At 39.1% G+C, this 23,939-nt stretch overlaps 1 protein-coding gene across 2 annotated transcripts in view; it reads right to left on the reverse strand.

The window, feature by feature from the left end:
• LOC131134289 (rho guanine nucleotide exchange factor 17-like) overlaps positions 1-23,939 on the reverse strand; it is a 53,673-nt gene that overhangs the window by 24,292 nt on the left and 5,442 nt on the right. The gene's annotated exons all lie outside the window — the stretch shown is intronic.

Here is a 23,939-nt window from a genome sequence, read left to right on the forward strand (position 1 = left end):
GAATGGATGGATGGACAGAAATGGGGGAGAAACTTTATATTTATACTAAATATTTACGACAACAAACAGTCATTGTATAGGCTCAAAACATGCTATACGCTCAGGTGGGGACTATGAAGTTCACATGCCAGAATTTATGTACAGTTTTCATGATTAATTTGTATAAGGTCCGCGGGAAACCAAAATGTACAAAAACATGACATCCGTCCATTTTCTATACCGGTTATTCTCACGAGGGTCGAGGGGATGCTGGAGCCTATCCCAGCTGTCTTCGGGCAAGAGGCGGAGTACACCCCGGACTGGTCGCCAGCCAATCACAGGGCACATATAGACAAACAACCCAAAAACACAACATATACAACAGAATTTTTGTACATATTTTTTCATTTTTTTTGTCACATACCAAAGTACGAGGTGGTCATATCACCTCGTACTTCGGTACATGACAAAAATAAAATTTTTAAAATTAAAAAAAAAAAAAACTTCCAACTATATTAAGAAAGCAGGAAGTGAACAAATGTAACAGTTACTGATTGTAAAAGTACCAGATGGAGGGGTAGGATTTAATAAGCTTTGCTTTTTCCTACTCCTTTTGGACATGTGGAACTGTGAACTGATTATGGGATGCACTCAATTGTAATCTGATGCATGTTCAAATGAAATAAAACCATTACCATTACCATTACCAATACCATGACCATAATGTAAATCCAATGAATCAGTTCAGGAATGCCCAAGCGGAGATTCGAACCCTGGTCTTCCCAATCTCCCCCACCATGCCGCCCCCACACTAGCATGCTCTGTTAAACCAAGCTAACCCAATTAGCTTCCATTTACGCAGAGTAAAGGGAGTTTTTCCACATGTTTAGTTCAGGAGCGTTAATGGTTTATGTTGAGATTTCTCCATGATTGAGCGGTCTGCTGTGGAAACAGTTTCCCCACACATACGTTCCTTCCCCTCACGGTGATAACATTTCATTCACAATATGTCCAATTTCCACAACTTTGTGTACTATTTTTATTGGCCAAGCTGTACATGGACTACTCTAAGTTCTCACCAAGTTTACTCTAAATAGTATTGTCCCTTGAGACGATAATAAAATATTTTGCGGTTCAGTTGCTGGTTTATCTATTCTGTTTGCTACTAATAACACATTCAAACTGAAAAGATGCGTGTTTTCACAATAAAGACTCTTGCAGGCTTAATGTGGCAAAGGTAAACACTGACACTGCACTCGTGCGCTGAAACCCAAAGAAACGGTCTTTGCAGGCCGCAGTAAATCAAAAGGAGACTTGGGGGAGGGGGGCTCTCTCTTTCCAGCAGAGATCATATGGCAGTGGCAGTAAAGGTCGCAAAAGGACATTTAAAGGGCAAACTTGTGGCAGGAAATTGGCCTTTAATTCTTGCTGCCATCAAAACAATAAGTGCTTTTTGAAGGTCTGCTGACAGAGATCATCAAACATTACCTTCACGTCATTGCCAGAGATAGTGAAATTTAGAATTTGACTATCCCATACACGAGTACTTTGGTGAAAAATGGTGAAAATACAAGCATGCACCTCACTGTCCATCATTGCTGTATGACAACCAGCAACACTTTACTTTTACCATACGTTTTGTCATTCATTCATTTTCTGCCGGGGTGCTGGAGCCTATCCCAGCTGTCTTCAGGCGAGACGCTGGGTACACCCTGGACTGGTCGCCAGCCAATCATAGGGCACATATAGACAAACAACCATTCACACTCACATTCATACCTATGGACAATTTGGACTCGCCAATTAACCTAGCATGTTTTTGGAATGTGGGAGGAAACCGGAGTACCCGGAGAAAACCCACGCATGCACGGGGAGAACATGCAAACTCCACACAAACATGGCCGAGGGTGGAATTGAACTCGGGTCTCCGAGCTGTGAGGCCTGTGAACTAACCACTTGTTCACCGTGCAGCACGTTTTGTCATTCATTCATTCATTTATTTTCTACCGCTTTTCCTCACGAGGGTCGCGGGGGTGCTGGAGCCTATCCCAGCTGTCTTCAGGCGAGACGCTGGGTACACCCTGGACTGGTGGCCAGCCAATCACAGGGCACATATAGACAAACCAATCACACTCACATTCATACCTATGGACAATTTGGAGTCGCCAATTAACCTAGCATGTTTTTGGAATATGGGAGGAAACCGGAGAACATGCAAACTCCAGGGTGGAATTGAACTTGGGTCTCCAAGCTGTGAGGCCTGTGAACTAATCACTTGTTTTGTCATCTGATGTGCAATTTACTACTTGCTTGTCAGAAACATCTGTGCTACAATCAAGTCGGAAAACACCAAACACCTAAAAATTAACATACTTTTAGCTTTTTCTTTGGCTTTTGTGCCTTTTTTTTTGTCATTCGATGATCATGCTCAACAAAGCCGAATCACAAAGATCTTGAAAATCCGAGCTACTCTGTACTTGGTATCACATTGATACCATCATTTGTAATATTGCTTCATTTCTACTAGGTAATACAAAAAGAAAAGTACCTGTATGTGTGTAGAACTCAATTTTCCAAGTTATAAATGTGCTAATCATGTACTAACACGTGCAAGAAGCAGCCACCCCAGATAACACATATGCCACGGATCAGATGTAGGGCTTACTTTACAGCCATTTGGCCCAAACACGCATTCCCTCCCCACTCATGTTTTGGTGCTTTCAGTGCCGCCTCGCCATGTCGGGCCAACCCACACGCTGCCTGTGTCACCACCACCAAATGTTAAATGACAGCTGATGTGGCATCTGTATCACAACCACCCCGACTCCAGAGCCTCACTCGCACAAGATGAACGTGGAGGAAGACCCGTTGACACACCCACCCACTCTACGGATGTGCTGAAGGCAATGTATATGTATGTGTATCTATGTGTGTGGGTGTGTAATATTATCCTCTGGAGCAAGGGGAAGCATGACTGCCCAAATAGATCCAAATACACATCTGTGTATTTCTACCAAGTAGTTCCAGTGTGCGTGTGCCTTCTGGTGTTTTGCTTTTACATGTGCGGACACCCACAACGAAAGACAATCTCAATGAAGCGTAACACTGTGTGTGTGTGTGTGTGTGTGTGTGTGTGGCAGGTGTTGAATGTGTGTGTCTGCGTATCACAAAGGATGATGACAGACGATTCCCGCACAACGTGGGAGGCCTTGATAAAACCATGTGTCCATATTCATTGTCTCTGTGTTCTTAATAGCTAGAAATATAATAACAGACCTGCAATATGTTTGCATTGTTTGCATAAAATAGTCCAGTGTTAGAACTAAAATTCACATTGTCAATCTCAAGCTTTGAAACTGCACATGCGCCGTCCACAAGGGGGCAGCAGTTTTACTAAAACAAATATTGACACTGCGGGTTGGTTTCGTTCCCTAAGGGTCAAGGTGCAATTTACCTTCAAGATTTTGTTATAATCAAGGTGACATGAATCTGGAATGTTTGTATTTAGCCCGTGAAAAGCAGACTGGGTTGTGGTTGCTGAAACTGTATCACTTGTGAGATAGAGAAAACACACGTAACCGGAGATGCTCGTGTTGCAAAGGTTGGTGTGTGTGTGTGTGTGTGTGTGTTGGAGCAAGAAATACAAGTACAAGTGCAGTGAAAAGAGTCTTTGTACCAGATAGGACTAATATGCACCAGTATAGATCCACATACTGTATAAGAGGGTAATCTATAGACCATTTATATCAGCTTGACAGTGTCTAGAACAGGGGTGGGCAAACTTTTTGACTCCATTGATATAACAAAATTTCCGGGTGGGGGGGGGGGGGGGGGGGGCAGACTATATATTTTACACGTAACAGTCCACCTGGTATTATTGTATCTGTAAAATTGTCATGGAATCTGCTATTATTATTTATTATTTTATATTTATATTTAAGTATTTTAAAAATAATAAAATATTATAATAATTAAAATACAATTAAAAAAATAATTATTATTATATTATTATGTAAAATATGCGAATATAACAATATTATTATATATAATTAATATAATAATTAGCATTAATAAATATAATAATCATAATAGTTATAATAATAATATAATAATTATTTTTTTAATTTGTATTATTATTATGTGCTTGTGTCTCTTTTTTCAGGAGCACTTTGTAAACAACAGACCATGTCAAACAACAAAATTGATACAACCATCAAAAGGTTGGCTCAGGCCATGATGCCAGGTTGTATGTTGAGTTTAAATTAAATACTTTTGAAAGATTGGGCGGGCCGTATTCAAACACTTGGCGGGCCGGATGTGGCCCCCGGGCCGTAGTTTGCCCACCCCTGGTCTAGAAGTACAATAAATAAGTGTACATGGAACTGTACCGATGAGCACAGTAGTAGAGTACAAGTTCCCTCATTTTTGCACAGTTGACGAGCATCCATGGAGGCACAAGGAAGAGTCTTCCATCCACGCTTATAAGTAATCTAACATCTCATCACTTCCTGTCTAGCAACCTATCCCACAATGCACTGGGCTCCACAGATAGCCATCAGGGACAAAGTCTTTAACCCCAACACCACTCCGGAAATACCTCCTCTGTCTCTCCCACCCAGTTTTGTCTTTTCTGAACCCCCTCCTATACCATCTTTTTCTCTCTCTCTCTCAAAATACATATCAGGATGCGCTAAACAGGAAGTCATGGTCAGTATTGCATCTATTATATACCATCACCTACTATGCTTTTAAGGAATTGTCACACAGCTTTCTAAAAATGTGTCATTTCAAACTAATAACGTACACAAATGAAAATTCCACAGTCAAAATTAGGCCAGGATATGACTTAATTTATGACTCACATACCCGTACGCAGTATGTTATTATGCTACGTCTCTGTGGGAAAAACTAGTGGCATTTAAGCCACTCCATACATCTCACTTAACCGCCATCCATCTTTCTTTCTACTTCCCCTTTTTATTCTACTCTTAACATTCCTGACCCCACTAAATCCATCCATCTGTGTGGGTGTTTATGCGGAATTGTGTGTTGAGGTGTGCGGCAAGAAATACACTATTGTACTTTGGCAGGGGTGTCCAAAGTGCGGGCCGCAGCTTGTTTTTTTTTTATTATTATTTAAAAAAGCAGCACCTAAATGGAAAAATCAAGAGTAATTTTTAAATAAATCTATATATTAAGAGTAGAAAGTTGTAATCTTATGAGATTTTTTATGAGAAGGTAATATTATGAGGAAAAATAACTAATTTAATTTAAACTAATTTAAAATAACAATTTTAGCAGTATGAAGTTGAAATATGAAAGAAAAATATTTTTTTACGCGGAATATTATGAGAAACAAAACAAAATATAGTTGGAATTTTTGTAAAACAAGATTGAGAAAAAGTTATAATATGATGGGAATAAAATCATAATGTTACTGGAAGAAAATGAACAAATATTATTTAAGAATAAGACTGAAGTTTATACTCATAACATCTTTTTCTTTGGGCTCTCAAACCAACTACCCTCATGTCCTCCTTCACGACATCCATAAACCTCCTCTTTGGTCTTCTTCTACGCCTCCTACCTGGCAGCATCCTTCTACCAATATATTCACTATCTCTCCTCTGGACATGTCCCAACCATCTCAGTCTGGCCTCTCTGACTTTATCTCCAAGGCCTCTAACATGTAATCCCTCTGATGTACTCCTTCCTGATCCTATCCATCCTGGTCACTCCCAATGAGAAACTCAGCATCCTCATCTCTGCTACTTATTAAAAAAACTTCCAGTATGTCACAAATCTGAGATGCAATTTTGTCTTGACATATGTACTATAATATGTACTAGAATAATACAAAATACCAAAGTGGCCTCAGTATTAGTTTAGAATCACCCAAACGATGATGTTGAGCTAAAAAAAAAAGCATCTTGAAGTATTACAATATCTACAAGGGAGTAAAAAAATAATTTTAAAGATCCAGCCTTAAACCAAGCAAGTGAGGGTGCAATGACAAGACCGCCATGGAAAGTCATAGCTTGTGGTAAAATGATGCAGGAGAAGAAAATAAATGTTTGTTTCATTACCGTGGCAACATGTGTTTTCCATCGCTGTTTGTTAGTTGGAGTCGGCAAAAATATGCAGCAGTTCATGTTCAAGTTAATGGAATTGATCATTGAATTTATACTTTTATTTGTTAAAATTAGGCTTTATATTGACATTTATATACATTTCTTAGTAAGTACTAAATGGCCAAATGACAAATTTACCAAAACGTTTGCACCTTTGTCAATGCAACGCCTAGGTGTCCAAATACTTTTGTCCATGCATTTAATGCATGTGCTCTACCTCTACTCCACTCCCATGCATCTTCTGAATGAACATGCGCTGATTTACTGTCACTATATTTTACTGTGACAGGAGAGTTGCGTGAGCGATGGAGGAAGAAGACAAAAGCAGACAGCGAGTCTAAGTTCTGTTATTGGTCCGTCTGTTGCTATGTAACACCGGTTGCCACAGAAACATGTGAATGGACGACAAAGCATGAATGAGAGACGAGAGCGGGTCAGAGACACCGAGAGAGTGAGAGAGCGAGAGAACAAGAGAGTTGAATCACATGACAGCACATACTGTACACTAAAATATTTTGTTTTACATTGAGTACACATGCACCATAAGTATCCAAACAGCAGCATCTGAAAATCAAAATATATGACTGGTGAGACTAAATATAACATCTATGTACAGACAGCCAAAAAAAGGAGTCTGCAATTTACAAACTATATACAGTAGGAAACAAAGGGTGTTATTATTGTGTATGCTTCTCAGCTGTGATTCAGGAGTTGGACTATAGGGGGCGGTGTTTTTCCTGCTAGCTAGAGCCTGGACCAAAAGAGAAGAGTTGCTGACCCGTGTTGCTGTAAGATATAACACTGTTGCAGAAACCAATAAAAGGCTGATTATCATGCCGACTTTACAATATTTCGAGTCCGTGTTTTGGGATGGCTGTGTCTTCCAGCACAATACGTGTGCTTCAGTCCTGAGGTGAAAAATGTGACGACAAACGATCATCTTGACAAATTTTTGCAGCGAAATGTAGAGTTTGGTATTCGCTCTTCCGTCTTTGAATGACGCCCAGTTTGCGAGATAAAAATAGTTTTTCACGTTAGCTGCTACAAAAATAATATCACTGGAACTGACACCCTTTGCTAGCTAGCTCAATAACTGGTTTTCTTGTGCTCGAATGCACAGAAAAGAGAAAGAAAAATTAGTTAATGTTTCAAATAAGGATCGTGAATGATGGGCATTTTTTTTTTAAGTGCAGTTGCCCTTTAAATCTTTAATTAATTAAGTCAAATCTCAAGTCGTGGCACGGCGATCGTGTGGTTAGCGCGCAGACCTCACAGCTAGGAGACCAGGGTTCAATTCCACCCTCGGCCATCTCTGTGTGGAGTTTGCATGTTCTCCCCGTGCATTCGTGGGTTTTCTCCGGGTACTCCGGTTTCCTCCCACATTCCAAAAACATGCTAGGTTAATTGGCGATTCCAAATTGTCCATAGTAATCCCAATCCCAGGGAAAGACAACATTTTTCTTATTTCAACAACACACAGGCTCTCACACAAGGCCAATCGCTGACTCATAAAATACGATTGTTCCTCGCAAATTCCTAACTAATTCGCTATCAAATACATTTTTGTCAACCCGATGACTCGCTCCCAAGAAGTCTTTTAAGTTTGTTTTTTTTACGCAAGAGCAAAAAGAGGTGATGATGCAACTCTACAACAAAAGAGAGCATGTTTGGTGCACTTTTAAGCTATAAAAACATAACAGCAAGTGCATTTTATAAAAGCACAGCCTGCATCATTCCCATTGAAATACTATACGGTAGGCAGCAACCAGGAAGTGAAAAGGCATCTGGCTGTAGCGTACTGTAAGTACGACCCTGATGCTCCCCGGACATTGGATCAGTTTATAACCGCTCACATGAAACTGTCACATTCCTTGACTAGTGCATCCCTCTGCACACAAAACACAGGCACCACGGGGGGTGTTTTTCATCATGCTACAAACATTAACTGCTTTGTCAAAATATTCACTCAAGAGTATCACGCTGGACTTTGACACTCCTTGTAAGCACAATATACTGTACAGACAAATATTTGCCACAAGGACACGTCGCAATGTCAATTGTGCTGACTTGATTCAAATATGACGGTTGCAAAATGTACTACATTGTGGGGTGTTGAGAAAATTCTGCAACATAATCTTGATTGCTAGTTTGTATTAAAGTTAAAAAAAATAACTTTTAGGTGTCTCTAATTTGAGAAAATAATAGAAAATTTGTAGCGCAGTGCTGAAGGCAAGAAAATAACATATGATTTAGTTTGTTATTATGATATATATGTCGACCCTCGCCATTTTCACAGTTTCACGCAGTAAACCATCACTGTTTTGTGGTTAAAAACACAAAACAGTGATGAAAAAAAAAAAAAATGTGCATATTTTATCAAATCAAACATATTTCTATTGACTGAATTAAGAATTTTCAAGCATAAAAATGGCAAATTAAGTAAAACACCAGTCGAGTGTGTACCATGCCTCTTGCCCAAAGTCAGCTGGGATAGGCTCCAGCATACTCGTGACCTATAGTGAGGATAAGTGGCATAGAGAATGGATGTATGGACAAAAATATAAGGCATTCAAATACACATTCAGATGATGAATTGTAGTATTCTACACTGGGTGTCAGTAATGCTATTGTAATTTTCAGTGAGAATTGATTGCCAGAACAACAGGCTTTTATTGCAGGTTTGAATGATCCACTCTGCGTCACCTCTCGCCGAACCTCTCTTTCAGGTCCCTGAGTGATCACGTACATTGAACACATATTGGGTAATATAAGTAAAGGTGACAATAGGGGTGTAATTTCATGTCTGGTGGGCTCTAATAATGTTAAATTCCAAATTTAGAAGGCTGTAAACAGGTTTTCCATGCTCTAATTATGAAAATATTACTATTATTAAATAATGAATCCTACTTGGCGGAAAATTGACTATATCACAACCAGGTCTGGAATCAATTAACAGTGATAAACGAGGGATTATACATAATGCACAGGAATTCTGTTTATTTTGTATGGAAATTGTGAAATTGTATATATTTTCTTTAAATGTTTTTAAATCTTCAGTAGAAAATGAAACCCGTACTACTCAACATTGTTCTGATATTTGCTTTTAGATGAGATTAAAATAAAGTTCTATTACTTTTGGGCTTCCCTCTGGTGTGACCCTGTGTGGCCCAATATCCATGATAGCTATTTAAACAGTGCGGCTACAGGACATTTAGTTAATGTGTACCCATGAGTAAAGCCAGAGAGGAAAGAAAAGCTTTGTACGGAGAGTTCTCTGAAAAGTGGATGTGGAATAAAAGTTTTGGCTCGAAAATTGGGGGGTGTATGCGTGCACGAGAGGTGCAATAAGACAGTAAACTAAAATGGAAAACGAGGGAAGAAAAAAAAGTAAGAAAATGGATAAAAGAAAAAGAGAAGACCCCCGATTTCAAGCGCTCACCGATGTTTCTCACTCTCTCCTTATATGGCAGTATTGCATGTGAGCGTGTGTGTGTGTGTGTGTGTGATATGGGCTCAGTCCCTGTGTTGCTTAAAGAGGGAGTGATTAGATCAGTCAGCGCACTCTCACTAAAATCATATGAAAGTCTCCTATTTGGTGGACCCAATCAACTGCATTCAATAACGGGAAATAATAGTCCTAATTTAGCAGGAACTCATTCAAGTTATTTTTAGACTCATTACTGTGAAATGATTAACCTTTTTTGGCCAAAATAGTATGTGACAGACAGGGGGAAAGGAATAAGTGAACATCCCAACCAGCCTGTTTTTGATTCTGTGTTGTCAATTATATCCTAAATGTAACAGAATGGGAGGAATCATGCAGAATTGTTCAGTTTCCTCTTTATTGCACTTTTGTCACTTCATAATTCCCTCCCGGCTTTGCTCTGATCTGTTTCCCAGAATGTTCTGGCTTGAGCTCAAATGACTGGAATGCAGGAATCCAGGTAGTCTGCACACACTGAAACTAATGCTACTTCCGTCAGCAGCAGCTTTGTTATAACAAATGCATGTTTTAGGGATGAACGATTCAGCAAAAAAAATGTCAGAAGTGGATTCACTCTGCATGCGTCTATGTGTATTGGCTCTATTTGCAATGAACGCAAAAATGAGTGAGCATCCTCAACTATTAAGCCTCTTTGTGGCGGCAGTGGCTACACAGACTGCTAGCAGTTAGCAAGCAGACGTGGATATGAATGACACAAAGGCAAAAGTTAAGCCGAATGCCACAGTTCTAGTGTGGATGTGCAGCACAGCCTTCCTTCCTACAATTAATACTTTCTGAGGATTTTGATCGGCGGATCACATACACCTAGTCGTTGGTTGATATTCTGCACTATACGTTGGTAGTGTCTTGTTTGTTTTATCTGCCTATTGCGTTGCTGTGTGTAGTTGTTTTGACTCCACAGAATGGTGTGTGAGATGGCACCAGGTAATTTATTGGAGTGGGTAGGTAGGTAGGTAAATACTTTATTCATCCCCACGGGGAAATTTGCATGTTCCAGCATACTTCATAGAAGTAGAATATCTTTAAAAAAAAAAGTACAACATGATTAAAAGACACAGTAAACCGACTTTAAGGTGCAGTAAGTACTTAAGGCAGGGGTCTCAAACTCAATTTACTTGGGGGCCACTGGAGCTAGGATCTGGGCGAGACTGGGCCGCATCAGGTTTTCCAAAAAAAACAAAAAACACATTTATTAAAAACAGAAAAATAAATAAACTTTGCTTTGGTTTCAATTTTCTACAAGAAAAGCTCTGATAAAACATTCCACTGTTCTCAAATAAAACGGCAAATAATAAAAACTTAAGAAACCACATATAGTTGGTGGGTAGACATATTATTTTTTCAGATTAAAATGAACAAAGCATTATTAGAGCCCTGTAGACATGACAAAACACGACTATAGTCACATTCATACTCTTTTTATTTACAACATATTTCGCAACTGCAGGGTCTTGAGACACATGCTAACTCGCAAACTAGAGAGCTAGCGACCTAAACGGTAGCCTCCAAGTTATTTCCTTTAAACTTAAATAGCCAAAAACGTACCACTTCCACACGGATAGGGAGGATAACTATTAACAGTTATTTAACCTTTAACATGAACATTAATCAAACGTAATAATTTTTTCTGGGTACATGATACCATACAGCATCCATATCAAACTTGCGCGGGCCGCACTAACATTAAACTTTCATATCAAGGCGGGGGCCTCAAACTAGTCAATCTAGTGGGCCGCGTGTTTGAGACCCCTGACTTCAGGCGTCTATTCTAATGGTGACTGCTGTTCGAAGAAATATGGTCATTATTTCTTCTTATTTGTGCTTTGGTGTGCAATTAAGGGACACTAACTTAAAAACATTAGTCGCAGGGACACAATTAGGACACTTTTTTTCCCCCAAATGTGAGTATTTGAGACAAGCGAGGTAATACTTCTCTGAGATTGATTCCAGAATATTGGAATCCCCGATAGTCCTAGCCACTAGTCGGCACTTATACATGGCATCAAAGCCATGACATAAGCGGTATGGCAATGGAAACATACAAATGTAACATTCCAAAAAAAAAGACCCGTCTCCTATTTCCTTATCTTGTCAAATTCATTACCCAGTCACATGGATGTACAGAGGCAAATTTTGGGAAAGTTTATTTTCTGGAGAGAACAACATTCCCAGGCCAATACCATTCATCCTTCTATTAATAGAGCTGATGCACCCCCCCCCCCCTCCACACACACAAGAAGCATTTCTCAGAGCAACACACAAGCTTTATTTGCCAAAAGCAGGTTAAAAACAGGTATTTTCTTTGTGAAAGACTATTATTGTTCTGTGATACCATATTAAGACAGACATATTAGTAACCTTTATGTCTGATTTATGTTTATTGCTGAAACACGTCAGTCCACAAAGCCCTCCCCTGCCACTGAAGACGCTCCTTTACGTCTTTAGTGAGGCTACAGTCTGCTACAGTCTATTATTAAGAAGATAGGAGGTTCTAACCTGCTGTCGTGTAGCTTCCACTTGTCATAACGCGAAGATGGATGATGGGTTGAAAGGTCAATTTGGGAGGTTAATCTCAGACATTTTGCCTCTTATAAGTTCATGTTCAAAGGACTAGGTGGGACACAGTCAGACTAGATAGGACAGCTGTAGTCCGAGGGCCTTGTGCAAGATCCAATTGATTTGATGGTCATTTAGGTGGTATCACCTTCGTGATGATGATCATGGACTCATCTGAAACCAAGTAGGCTATGCCTTGTTTATTTCTTAGAGGCTAAATGACTACATGTCTTTTAGGAAGTGATGAAAGCACAGTCACTGTCATCGCTATGTCCGCCAGTCATACATCTAACTTGCTTCTAACATCTGGTTATCCTCCATGAAATACCGGGAATTCCCCTACTAACTAAGAAACAGTCCGGCCTAGGCACAGGTCCGTCCTATACTTACTGCCATTAACCAGTCTAGAGTAGAATGCCATTACATCATCAAACCTGCAGTGGGATGTGCCTCAACAAGGCATTTCATTGTTGTGAGCATTGATGATTGCGTAGCTAAATACTTAGATAGTTTGGTCACAATCTTTTGCTCAAGGGCTTGATTATATTTAGGTCTTACCGTGCTTCTTACCCCCCGAAAAAAAAAAAAAACACACACACACACGGTCCAGGGAGTCTTTTATGGCTGAAGGGCTGTTCACTTTTTCAATGAGATCCAGATGTGGGCGCAGGGGGAGAAAGGATAAAAATAGCATGAGAGGTGAGGGGGACAAAGAAAAGACGAAAAGAGGCGTAAGGGTCAGAAAAGACAACACGGCAACATGGAAACATGTAGAAACACACACACACAGAGGTGACATAAGATGCAGACAGACTGACGAGGGTGAGCAGACGACTTTGACTGGAGATGCGAGTTTATTTTGTTTGTCCTCAGAAACACTAGACGCTGTGATGTCACCGCATTCTTACAGCCACGTACACACACACAGCATCAACACACGCACATACGCGGTCGCCACGGGAAACCAAATGAACACATAAGGGTGGTCGCCATCTTTGGAGTAACATTTATCCCTCCCCCCCCAAAAAACTATTTTGTTCTTCCTGTGTGTGTGTGTGTGTGTGTGCCTCCCCCGAACCACTTCCTGCCCTACCCTTTCGATGTAGACAATTATGGCTCTGGTAAGAGGAGAAATGGCTCCTTAAAAAGGCAGAATATGTGCTGTTATTTCCCTCTGCAGGCAGGAGTTATAGGAGTTATAGCCAATATGGCATGCTTTACACACTTAAGAAACCATTTTCTTATATATACAGGCAGCAGACATAAGCACAGGCTGGATTTATAATGATGCTTTCACACACAACAACAACCACAACTACTTATTGTGTTCAAATAACACTCAAACTGCCAGAACTGGCATTTATTTAAGGTTTAAATTACCTTACAACAACGTAATAATAATAATAATAATAATAATAATTATTATTATTATTATTATTATATAATTGTATAATAATTATTATTATTTCTTATTACTATAATTATAGTAATAATAATAAACTGGAATTTATTTCAGGTTTAAATTACCTTACAACAATGTAGTAATAATAATAATAGTAATAATAATAATTATTATTATTGTTATTATAACAACATGGGCTACTGTTGGGGCCACAACCCAACCCATTACTATAATTATATAATAATAATTATTATTTCTTATTACTACAATGATAGTAATGATAATAATAATAATAAACTGGCATTTATTTCAGGTTTAAATTACCTTACAACAATGTAATAATAATAATAATAATAATAATAATAATAATAATAATAATAATAATAATAATAATTATTATTATTATTATTATTATTATTATTATTCATTCATTCATTCATTTTCTACCGCTTTTTCCTCACGAGGGTCGCGGGGGATGCTGGAGCCTATCCCAGCTGTCTATGGGCGAGAGGCGGGGTACACCCTGGACTGGTCGCCAGCCAATCACATGGCAATTATTACTATTATATAATTATATAATAAGTATTGTTATTTCTTATTACTATAATTCATTCATTCATTCATAGTGATAATAATAATAGTAATAATAGTAATTATTATTATTATTGTTATTATAACAACATGGGCTACTGTTGGGGCCACAACCCACGACAAGCTAAAACTCAATTCTAAACCTCTGATGTCACTTCCTGTCCACCACACATCTATCTGCCCCCTTCTAAGGTCCCCCTAGGGAACACATTTACACACATTTACTAATGACAACCCAACCCATTACTATAATTATATAATAATAATTATTTCTTATTACTATAATGTAATAATAATAATAAACTGGCATTTATTTCAGGTTTAAATTACCTTACAACAACGTAGTAATAATAATAATAATAATAATATTATATAATTATATAATAATTATTATTATTTCTTATTACTATAATGATAGTAATAATAATAATAATAATAGTAATAATACTAATTATTATTATTATTATTATTATTGTTATTATAACAATACGGGCTACTGTTGGGGCCACAACCCACGACAAGCTAAAACTCAATTCTAAACCTCTGATGTCACTTCCTGTCCACCACACATCTATCTGCCCACTTCTAAGGTCACCCTAGGGAACACATTTACTAATGACACACACAAGAAGGAATTATATTTACGTCTAAAAAACGTATTTCCCGTACTATAAGGTGCCTTTAATTTAAAAAAAAATTGACTCAGGTGTGCACCGACTTCCAAAATCTGTAAAAATTTTGTGCTACTTTGGTTAGTTACTGGTTAAATTTAGCGCTACATTTGGTTGACTGTCAACCCATTTCTCGCTGACACAAGGACATAATACTTGGCAGCCATAAACCAATCATTGACATTGATGTAATACGTACAGTATGCACGCTTAACCTCCGCCACGACTCGTATTATAGGGGCTCGTATTATATGCTCAGGTCCATATCTCCCAACCCTATGCACAAGCTCCACACATATGAGTAATTAGCACAGACGCCGACCCAACATGAGGTTTCCTTGCTGTCCCACCAATATTCTAGACCACTAAATAGGGGATCCCGGGTTGCTATGGCCCTGTCAGAGAGGCTGTATTCACAACATTTGCAACCATTTCACTTGTGGTTGTCAAGTTTAGGTTTCGGACCCCAATCTTACCACAGGCATGTTTTATTGGTCCTAACACGGCCAACATCCTGCTGCTTTTTAATCTGACCGGATCAGTTAGCAACATTTGACACTGGACTGACATGTCTCAGGAAAATATGCACTCCACCGACGTTAATTTGACTGGCATCTCATGTAGGAATACTAACAATTTCTCTCCCGCTCTCACAATAACATTGGAAAAACCACACCATGCAAACGCCAGCTGGTGAATCAGATGTTAGACGGGGATAAAAAAGCAGAGGCCCGGCTGGAAATAAGAAGGCCATTGAGGAGCGAAGAAGGACTACATTGTTTCAGCAAAGACTGACCCGATTACACATAGGACACCCCCCCACCACCACCCCAGTACCCCAAGCTAACATTGGGTGATGGGAGCTTTCTTTGAGACCATCAAACATACCTTTGAGACAGCTTTTTTTTTGTTTTTGGTTCTTACAGGTTGGGGTGTTATCTTCAGCTCTACACTGGAGGACTCACCATCTCAGAGGTGATGTACAGAAGGAGAAGCAAAAAAAAAAATGTACACCTTGCACTCAAAACTACCTCAGTCTTCCTCAAACACACCATTTCCTATTTGGAGTTAAGGTCAGCATTCCTTCAGGCTGACTCAGATGTGGATGAAGACTCATCTCGGGATAAAATCTACATAAAAAGGAAGTAGCAGCAGAAGCAGCACAGTGGGTTCAAACTTCCCAAAGCTTACTGTGGAGGTGAAATCACTCCATCCCCGTTCATCTCTGCTCTCAAAATGACATCATTGTAGAATCCAGCCCAATATCAGCTACACAATAAGAAGAAGAATAAATCAAATGTCTTCACACTCCACCTGCCTGAGAAGCTGCTTTAACCTTAGCTGACCTCCAGTCACTCTCCTCCTCTCCCTGGGCTTTGATCCGGGATCCCAGCAGCCATTCAGGAACAGCGCTCCGAGACTTCCACCGTCTCTCGTTCCCGTTCCCATTCCCATTTCCGAGAGCTTTTCTCAACTGGCAGCTCGAGCATGATCCAAAGCGACGCACTGATGCCATAGGACAACAACTGTCATGTTTGACTGGATGACAAAAGACAAGTGAGAGAAGTAGACTGAAGGGTCCTGTCAACCTACAGTGTGAGTGGGTGCGTGGGTACAAACGTGCTATCAACGATGCTACAGTTGCAGTATTGTTTGAAAGACTGGGCGATACAGCGTAATATCATTTTGAATTCACATAATATTATAAACTATCTCACACACACACAACAAAGAAACTACTCTTGCTGTATTTTAGGGGATATTACAATGTATAGTCAGCCCTTTCGGTTAATCGGTTCCAGAAGTTAATTTTTGTAAAGTAGGCTTCAATATTAACAAACGCAGCAAGCTACCGAGCTAACAAATTAGGCTCTCCAATTTACTTATTATAAACAATAAAAAGTGTTTCAAACGTAATGGGGAAGAAGAACAATGGAGCCAATATCTTACCACTTCCACACCGAATGAGAGAAGAACAGTCTCAGCTGAAAGGTATTGTAATCTAACATCCCGTCTTATCATTACTGATGCCGAGCGACCATAGTACTGCATATAACTTGTCTTTCAATATTGTTTGACTAATAATAGACCATAGTCAATATAGTCAATATTTATTTTTTTTATTTTTCTTGAAAAACTGATTGATATTCGAACCGTGATGGCGCAAGGGACGACTATTACCAGCCTTCACACATTATAAAGGGTGGCTATTTATGAAATAATATATTACCAAATGATAGAATGTGCCTATTTAAACAGTAAAATTAGGTTTATGTGGAAGAACATTTATACTAAATATTGTTTGACTAATAATAGACCATAGTCAATATAGTCAACATTTATTTATTTTATTTTTCTTGAAAAACTGATTGATATTCGAACCGTGATGGAGCAAGGGACGACTATTACCAGTCTTCACACGTCATAAAGGGTGGCTATTTATGGAATAATATATTACCAAATGATAGAATGTGCCTATTTAAACAGTAAAATTAGGTTTATGTGGAAGAACATTTATACTAAATATTGTTTGACTAATAATAGACCATAGTCAATATAGTCAACATTTATTTCTTTTAAGCGGTGGAACTGTGAACTGATTTATGTGATGCACTCAATTGTAATCTGATGTATGTTCAAATGAAATAAAACCATTACCATTACTATTTATTTTTCTTGAAAAAATTATGGATATTCGAACCGTGATTGAGCAAGGGACGAGCATTATCAGTCTTCACACATCATAAAGGGTGGCTATTTATGGCATACTATATTACCAAATTATAGAATGTGCCTATTCAAACAGTAAAATTAGGTTTATGTGGAAGAACATTTTTACTATTAGTGACAAACTACATTTGTGCATATTTGGGGCTAAGCAAACAGTGCATGTTATAAACAGACTCTGCTAGGTCTACTATAATTTGACTAGTTTCATTAGTGTCCATTGTCTAAATGACGGCAACACACCAACACAATGTTTAGCATATGCAGAAATATTCCCGGGCTCCCAAAAGAAGCTGAGATAGCAGCTTGAAAGCTGGAAAAGTGCTGCTTCAGAGGAGACTTTCCTTACATAAGCACAGAGCTCTGTAATTACGCTGGGTGGATCCACACACACTGAGCGAGTTAGAGCGAGACCGGCCAGAGGAGAGCTATTGGGACGGACAGATGCTGATGCGTGCATGCCAATATTATTCAAATGTTCAAAGGCCTGAACTGCTATGAATTTACCATAGCAAGGCTGGAGTTAAAAGTCCAAATCCAGTGACTATCCTTAAAAGGAAAAGTTCAGTCAAGGTCCTCAAAGAATATTACAACTGTCACCATCCAAGAGTCCTTTCCCACAGTTTTTTTTTCCCAAACTGTGAGAAACCAGATGGAGTGTCATATTGTGATTTGTTTGCAGACGCTGCATGGCAGTAGACTTTGCATTTTTTTTCCAGAAATACTCACGTATTACACTAACTAGACCTAAACTATTACAGATGACAGGGTGTAGAATCAAACGATTGTTAATCGATACAAAACTGCAGGAGCATTGTCACTTTTCACGACAAGACAAATCATGTGCTAAGAAAAAAATGAACCACAACAATCTTGGATTGGTACGAGCGGTGTGACGCTATGCCGCGGTTACAGTTGAGTGCGTATCTCGGATTTAAGGTCACGATTTGGCTCATTTTCAGTACAGTCATGGAACAAAATACAATCGTGTCTGAACTTCAGTTACAACGGTGAAGTAATTGTGAAAGTAAAGTGCTGAAATAAACTTTACAGCAGAGGGGTCTCAAACACGCGGCCCGCGGGCCAAATGTGGCCCGCAGGACACTAGTTTGAGGCCCCCGCCTTGATATGAAAGTTTAATGTTAGTGCGGCCCGCGCAAGTTTAATATGGACGCTGTATGGTATCATGTACCCAGAAAAAATTATTATGTTTGATTAATGTTCATGTTAAAGGTTAAATAACTGTTAATAGTTATCCTCCCTATCCGTGTGGAAGTGGTAAGTTTTTGGCTATTTAAGTTTAAAGGAAATAACTTGAAGGCTACCGTTTAGGTCGCTAGCTCTCTAGTTTGCGAGTTAGCATGTGTCTCAAGACCCTGCAGTTGCGCAATATGTTGTAAGTAAAAAGAGTATAAATGTGACTATAGTCGTGTTTTGTCATGTCTACAGGGCTCTAATAATGCTTTGTTCATTTTAATCTGAAAAAAAAAATTGTCTACCCACCAACTATATGTGGTTTCTTAAGTTTTTATTATTTGCCGTTTTATTATTATTATTATTATATTTATTTATTTATTACTGATTGATTGATTTTTTTAATTCTTGATTTGTTTATTTATTTTTCATCTTATTTTGTGCAGAAAAATAAAAAGTAAGATATTTGAGAACAGTGGAATGTTTTATCAGAGCTTTTCTTGTAGAAAATCGAAACCAAAGCAAAGTTTATTCATTTTTCTGTTTTTAATAAATGCGTTTTTTTTTGGGGGGGGGGGGGGGGGGGGGTTTGGAAAACCTGATGCGGCCCAGTCTCGCCCAGACCCTAGCTCCAGTGGCCTCCAAGTAAATTGAGTTTGAGACCCCTGCTTTACAGTGTTGTTTGTGGATTCTTTCCTTGCCGTGTGTGAGTGTGTGTGTGTGACTTAATCCTGTCTTTTTTTATTGGCCTATGGGTAGCCGTCCTAACGTGATGTAACCAGAGAATTATTTATGCTGTGTGACCTACAACTTGGTCGCCCATCAGACATCAAGAGAGTACTATAGTTTTCCGAGTGTACCTAATGTGGCTTCATTCCAATTCTTCACTAAACACGCATTCTTCATGATAAGAATATGTATACATCTTGAAGAGCTGTAAAGATTTATAGACAAGACATCAGGTCTGACCTACTTAGCAAGAGGTTGACTACCAATGAAATGACATCAATATTGACAAACTTAGACCCCTATGAAATCAGATGAATCCTTCATTAAATCATCCTGATACACACACACACTGAATGAGTGGAACACAAAATATTATTGCTGTGTCTATCCCAAAAGCAACACATGGGTTCTATCTTGGTCTACCCCCTCCAGTGTAGATATTACATAACACAAAGACAAGTGAAGTTGACCATCGCTGGTAAAAAAAAAAAAAAGCCCTCACTTCCCCAATTGTCTTTCATCTTTTAGTGCTCCTCTTCACCATAACGAGGTGTGCAGAGTGATGAAATCATTAACCCCCCGGGAGGTATTTCATTCCAACTGGGTGGCCTGATAAAAAAAATAAAGTCCATCCTAAATCCAAAGATATAAACACACAACCTTTAGAGTCAGTCCAAGAGGATGAGGAGCTCTGGTTCTTGTCCTCTTTGAGGGTCTCTTTACATCATTCTTTCCTTCATTAAGACCACAGCATGTTTCTCATACCTGCACTGGCCTTGCAATTCAGAAACGGATGAATAGCCTATGTCAGGGGTCTCAAACACGCGGCCCGCGGGCCAAATGTGGCCCGCAGGACACTAGTTTGAGGCCCCCGCCTTGATATGAAAGTTTAATGTTAGTGCGGCCCGCGAAAGTTTGATATGGATGCTGTATGGTATCATGTACCCAGAAAAAATTATTATGTTTGATTAATGTTCATGTTAAAGGTTAAATAACTGTTAATAGTTATCCTCCCTATCCGTGTGGAAGTGGTAAGTTTTTGGCTATTTAAGTTTAAAGGAAATAACTTGAAGGCTACCGTTGAGGTCGTTAGCTCTCTAGTTTGCGAGTTAGCATGTGTCTCAAGACCCTGCAGTTGCGCAATATGTTGTAAATAAAAAGAGTATAAATGTGACTATAGTCATGTTTTGTCATGTCTACAGGGCTCTAACAATGCTTTGTTAATTTTAATCTGAAAAAAAATATTTGTCTACCCACCAACTATATGTGGTTTCTTAATTTTTAATTATTTGCCATTTTATTATTATTATATTTATTTATTACTGATTGATTGATTTTCTTTATTCTTGATTTTATTTTGTGTAGAAAAATAAAAATTAAGATATTTGAGAACAGTGAAATGTTTTATCAGAGCTTTTCTTGTAGAAAATCGGAACCAAAGCAAAGTTTATTCATTTTTCTGTTTTTAATAAATGCGTTTTGGGTTTTTTTTGGAAAACCTGATGCGGCCCAGCCTCACCCAGACCCTAGCTCCAGTGGCCCCCAGGTAAATTGAGTTTGAGACCCCTGGCCTATGTTTAAGATGTCCCACTCTAATTATGTAATATTTGGAGAACGAACAGACATGACTTCACCTTTTATGGGAGTCACCATTTATATTGACATATTGCCTCCTTGACAGGTGACCATAGCCTAGTACTCAGCATGTCTGATATTATCAGACAATATCGGCATGAAAATGAGATGTCGGATCTTATCATTATTGCATTTTCTGCCAATATTGATATCGGTGCATAAATGAGACCTCATATGCTCAACCTCGCTTTGAATTATCTCACAAAAAACACAAGAATCTTTAATTAAAATATTCCCCAATACAAATATGGACATTTCTGTGAACTGGATCATTCCAGTTCGTTCAGTAAAAAAAATTGATTTTGTTCAATTGGTCGTTAGCCTGTGATCACCCCCTTGTGCATAGACCCGGTAAGCCGTGTCGAGTCAGTCCGTTCACTCATGTTTACGTTCATTCCTATCCAACAGTACAACAACACGTGATGACTAGTGGTGTGTCGGTCATGAACGAACGGGTGAAATGAACTATTCTTTTTTGTGAACAGAATGAACGAGGTCTTGGTCTTTCAGTCTGCTAACCCCACCCTCCCACAGAGCATTTGCAAATGCACGGACTGAACGGGTATTTCAGGGGCGGTGACCTTGTTCATTGTGTTCACAAAAAAGAACTAGTTCTTTTGAACTGTTCGTTCATGACTGACACACCACTAGGTAACACACACCAAGCTAAAAGTCAACTCTGAACCCCTGAAGTCACTCAGTTCCCTTTCAGAAAACATTCATAGCAACGCATGAGTCTTATTTATGTATTAAATGGCTGATTTACTCTTATGTGTGAAGGTGACTAAAGGGGTGTTGGTTCCCGTCTAGAGGGCTCACAATAATGCTACACAAAACAGTCGGACATCAACACAACATAAAGCCTACGTTTGGTACAGATGAGTTGGTTGGAGCCTCATAGAAAATCTGCAATAATGACAACTTCTGCTTTTGTCTTGGTTGCATATTAACGCAAACAAACATCTGGCATGAGAATTTAATCGGTATCTGCAGATATCCAAATTCAGGTATATTCAAATATCTGCCAGGATTGCACCATCGGCTGCATGTGAAAAGCTACTTGCAAGTCAAGTCGCCAGCTTGTATGTTAAATGTTTATATTAAATACTTGGGAAGCATCTGGAGGGCCGGATTCAGAAGCGGATGTCGCCCTCGGGGCTGTATTTTGTCCAGACCTGGTCTCGGGCTCCATTAATGAAAACAACAAGCAATAAGAAAAACATTTGAGTTGCAGTTCTTATTCATATGGAACCTTCACCTGTCACAGCGGTCATTAGGATATTCCTTTTGACCAGAGCCGCTTTCTGTGGTTGAATGGAGATGTGTACGATCACGCTTCGCTGCCTCACCTCCCCCCTGTCTCCTCTGTTACGGTTTCATTCTTCAGATCCCTGTCAAATCTAGACTAATCCCTTCATTTTTTAACCGAGCAGAGATTTTTTCTCAGCAGTCTTTTTCCTCAAACTTTGATATTTTGGCTTAGTTTGCTTATGCCAATATATATGACATGATCTCAGTTCACTGCTATGTTCCAGAGAGGGACACACAGGGTAAAAGAATACCAGATTTGTTAAAACCTGTACATGTAAAAGTATTTCTTGAGGAAAGACTAAATGAATGAGATGAGAAAAGGTAGCTGAGAGTGAAATAAACCGAACTCTATTCTCCACAATCCAAACTTTCATCTCCCTCCACTGGCCTCACCGTTTTTTCTCCATCCACAAATCATGTCTACGCTCTATTTTCAGCCCGCCAAAGTTATTGTTACATTCTGTCCAAATCACACACACACACGCACACACACATACTGTCGTAGTGCAGCAGAGCAGTGATATAAACACTGAATGTTGGGAACAAGGAACTGATATATTCCAGACTGATATGCAAAAACAGGAAACAAAAGAGGAAAAACACTTTACAGACTAGAGGGAGTAGCGCTCATACATGCACACGCTACCCGGTACTACTGGACATCATCAAACACTTCCCTAACCACAACAACTTCCTATTTTCCTAAAAGCCATTTCCTGCTCGCTGAGGTCACTCAACAACGACTGCTACCGTTACTATAGCAACAACTATGGAAGTCAGAGAAAGCCATAATAATGCACAAAATAGCATGAAATGTTTTTGGACAGTCTTATCGTGAATATTATTCAAAGTGTGGCCGACGATCGTTCATTCATTCATTCATTTTCTACCGCTTTTTCCTCACGAGGGTGGGAGCCTATCCCAGCTGTCTTTGGGCGAGAGGCGGGGTGCACCCTGGACTGGTGGCCAGCCAATCACAGGGCACATATAGACAAACAACCATTCACACTCACATTCATACCTATGGACAATTTGGAGTCACCAATTAACCTAGCATGTTTTTGGAATGTGGGAGGAAACCGGAGTACCCGGAGAAAACCCACGCATGCACGGGGAGAACATGCAAACTCCACACAGAGATGGCCGAGGGAGGAATCGAACCCTGGTCCTCCGAGCTGTGAGGTCTGCGTGCCAACGATTGTGCAAAACATAATGGATAAACTACAGTATGAACCATGAAAATGCGTCTCTAATCATCTATTGTGAGAGACTCACACCCGTCTGTTCTTATTTTCTGTCCACTATAATTAAGATATGCCTTTATTCGTTAATTAATTACTGCATAAAAGCATGTATCCTGCACCAATATAATTATTATACAAGACAAAACATCCCAAGAGAAAAACTTCCACATTCAACAGTTTGCCAATGACGCATCAGCAATATCAGTTACTAAACTTTGATTCACAAAAATAGCATATAGCATCGCTATTTAGTAATAAAGACTC

Source organism: Doryrhamphus excisus, chromosome 8 (genome assembly GCF_030265055.1).
Source record: "Doryrhamphus excisus isolate RoL2022-K1 chromosome 8, RoL_Dexc_1.0, whole genome shotgun sequence".
Lineage (NCBI taxonomy): Eukaryota > Metazoa > Chordata > Actinopteri > Syngnathiformes > Syngnathidae > Doryrhamphus > Doryrhamphus excisus.